General features: G+C 47.0%; 1 long non-coding RNA gene across 1 annotated transcript; it reads left to right on the top strand.

Moving 5' to 3' along the window:
• The first annotated feature begins 570 nt into the window (after positions 1–570).
• On the top strand, positions 571–1463 carry LOC135525347 (uncharacterized). The gene is made up of 3 exons (XR_010453126.1): positions 571–661; positions 1154–1275; positions 1379–1463. It is a non-coding gene; the product is annotated as an uncharacterized LOC135525347 (long non-coding RNA).
• The last annotated feature ends 2447 nt before the right edge of the window (positions 1464–3910 follow it).

Raw genomic sequence — 3910 nt, 5'->3', positions numbered from 1 at the left:
AGTATATTGTTCACGTTATCGTCTTTATTGAAGATGTTTATAAATTACCACGCTGCATTTTGGTCTGCCTCTCTTTCACCAGAAGAAAACCGTAACATTGTTATTTTGTTTAGTGTTCTGAGTTTAAATAAATATCATCATGAACACGTACCACGCTGCGCTTTGGTCCTCACCTTCTTCCACCGACGACGGCCGTTAAACTACAATTTCATTTAAAGTACTCCAGAGCTTTTTGCTACCATTCTTTATAGAATTTATCTCTGCTCCATAGTATAGTTTCTTATTTTTTTGTATTCAGTGTAATTATGTGATTTCTCCTTTACTGTATGTTGGCCAGTCTTCTGTGTTGTTTAGTCTGATTTGCTATTCTCTTTGCCTCATCCCTCTCAGCCATACAGTTTTTCAATTCATCATCTATCCATGTGGATTTGGCAGTAAGTTTCCTGATGTGTTTATTCCTATCAGTAACCAGAATAACCGGTTTAGTAAATGCTTCAAGTGCAGCGTCAGGTTGTTCCTCATTACACACATTAGACCAACAAATATGTTTCACATCTTCGACATAGGAATCATTGCACAAGCTCTTGCAGGATCGCTTATACACAATTTTAGGTCCAGTCTTTGGAACTTTGGTTTTTCAAGATATGGCTATTATATTGAGGTAACCCACTTCATTACTTTGATACATGTGGTAACCCAATTGTCAAACATTATTCATGTAAACTGACATTATTTGTCTATTTTCTACTTCTTAGATGCATATAATGTCCAGGGTATGAACCAGCCTGATCACTGTGTTCACCATATAATGTCCAGGGTATAATATAATGTCCACTGTGTTCACCATATATATTATACCCTGGACATTATATGTTGAAAACCGTAATCAGGCTGGTTCCACCAGGCTAGGTTATACCCTGGACATTATATGGTGAACAGTGATCAGGCTGGTTCCACCAGGTTAGGTTATATGGTGAACACACACACATTTGATGATATCTGAAGTGAAATAGAAAGGTGAACACAGTGATCAGCCAGGTTTCACCAGGCTAATCATAACCACCATGTATAATGGAATCTGTGTGTGTGTGTGTGTGTGTGTGTGTGTGTGTGTGTGTGTGTTGTGTGTGTGTGTGTGTGTGTGACCAATCAGAATCTTTGATGAAGGGCCAGGAGCTGGCCTACACTGCTATGCCCATCAATGAGGCTCTGGCAAAGACCTCACCTCCATTCTCACCTCTTGCCTGGAGGTTGATTGGGGGAGAACAGAATTAGGTAGGTTTAGACCTTCAACATAGAACCTGTTTGTGTGTCAGATATCCCCTATCCTAACTGCCATTGGTAATAGAACAGTGACTGTGTGTGTATGTGTTCACAGATTCATGAGATGCAGCGAAACCTGGCACTCAACATATCCTCTCAACACATCCACTCAACGCATCCACTCAACACACCCTCTCAACACATCCACTCAACACACCCACTCAACGCATCCACTCAACACACCCACTAAACACATCCTCTCAACACACCCACTCAACGCATCCTCTCAACACACCCACTCAACACACCCACTCAACGCACCCACTCAACACATCCTCTCAATGCACCCTCTCAACACACCCACTCAACGCACCCTCTCAACACACCCACTCAACGCATCCACTCAACACACCCACTCAACGCATCCTCTCAACACACCCACTCAACACACCCACTCAACACACCCTCTCAACACACCCACTCAACGCATCCTCTCAACACACCCACTCAACACACCCACTCAACACACCCACTCAACGCACCCACTCAACACACCCACTCAACACATCCTCTCAACGCACCCTCTCAACGCACCCACTCAACACACCCACTCAACGCACCCACTCAACACACCCACTCAACACATCCTCTCAACGCACCCTCTCAACGCACCCACTCAACGCACCCACTCAACACACCCACTCAACACATCCTCTCAACGCACCCTCTCAACGCACCCTCTCAACGCACCCACTCAACGCACCCTCTCAATACACCCACTCAACGCATCCACTCAACACACCCACTCAACGCATCCTCTCAACACACCCACTCAACACACCCACTCAACACACCCACTAAAGACACCGACTCAACGCACCCACTCAACGCACCCACTCAACGCACCCACTCAACGCACCCACTCAACGCACCCTCTCAACGCACCCACTCAACGCACCCACTCAACACACCCACTCAACGCACCCACTCAACGCACCCACTCAACACATCCTCCCACTCAACGCACCCTCTCAACGCACCCACTCAACGCACCCACTCAACACACCCACTCAACACATCCACTCAACGCACCCTCTCAACGCACCCACTCAACGCACCCTCTCAACGCACCCTCTCAATACACCCACTCAACGCATCCACTCAACACACCCACTCAACGCATCCTCTCAACACACCCACTCAACACACCCACTCAACACACCCACTAAAGACACCGACTCAACGCACCCACTCAACGCACCCACTCAACGCACCCACTCAACGCACCCACTCAACGCACCCACTCACACCCACTCAACGCACCCACTCAACACACCCACTCAACATCCTCTCAACGCACCCTCTCACACCCACTCAACGCACACTCAACACCCCACAACGCATCCTCTCAACGCACCCTCTCAACACACCCACTCAACGCACCCTCTCAACACACCCACTCAACGCATCCACTCAACACACCCACTCAACGCATCCTCTCAACACACCCACTCAACACACCCACTCAAGACACCGACTCAACGCACCCACTCAACGCACCCACTCAACGCACCCACTCAACGCATCCCCTCAACGCACCCTCTCAACGCACCCACTCAACGCACCCACTCAAAGCACCCACTCAACGCACCCACTCAACGCACCCACTCAACGCACCCTCTCAACGCCCCCACTCAACGCACCCTCTCAACGCACCCTCTCAACGCACCCACTCAACGCACCCACTCAACGCACCCACTCAACGCACCCACTCAACGCACCCACTCAACACATCCACTCAACACATCCACAATGAGGTGATTACTAATAATACAGAACAGTAATATCAACAACTCTTTTCATTTTTTGTTTTATATGTTTATTTTTATGTAACTTTTATTTAACCAGGTCGGCCAGTTGAGAACAAGTTCTCATTTACAACTGCTACCATGCCAAGATAAAGTAAAGCAGTGCGACTAAAACAACAGAGTTACACATAAACAAACGTACAGTCAATAACACAAAAGGAAAATAGAAAGATCTATGTACAGTGTGTGCAAATGTAGAAGAGTAGGGAGGTAGGCAATAAATAAGACATAGAGGCAAAATAATTACAATTTAGCATTAATACTGGGGTGATAGATGTGCAGATGTTGATGTGCAAGTAGAAATACTGGGATGCAAAAGAGCAAGAGGGTAAGTAATAATATGGGGATGAGGTAGCTGGATGGGCTATTTACAGATTGGCTATGTACAGGTACAGTGATCGGTAAGCTGCTCAGACAGCTGATGCTTAAAGTTAGAGAGGGAGATAAAGACTCCAGATGCTTAATGTGAGCCTGGAAGAAGAGTTTACAGCCTAACCAGACACCTAGGTATTTGTACTTGTCCACATATTTTAGATCAGAATCGTCCAGAGTAGTGATGCTAGTTGGGCGGGAGGGTGCGGGCAGCAATCGGTTGAAGAGCATGCACTTAGTTTTGCTAGCATTTAAACGTAGTTGGAGGCCACGGAAGGAGTGTTGTATGGCGTTGAAGCTCTTCTGGAGGTTACTTAGCACAGTGTAAAAAGAAGGGCCAGATGTATACAGAATGGTGTCGTCTGCGTAGAGGTGGATCAGAGAATCACCAGCAGCAAGAGCGACAT

This window comes from Oncorhynchus masou, chromosome 31 (assembly GCF_036934945.1).
Source record: "Oncorhynchus masou masou isolate Uvic2021 chromosome 31, UVic_Omas_1.1, whole genome shotgun sequence".
Classification (NCBI taxonomy): domain Eukaryota; kingdom Metazoa; phylum Chordata; class Actinopteri; order Salmoniformes; family Salmonidae; genus Oncorhynchus; species Oncorhynchus masou.
Note: the sequence above shows the minus strand (reverse complement) of the source record. Positions and strands in the feature narration are given on the sequence as shown.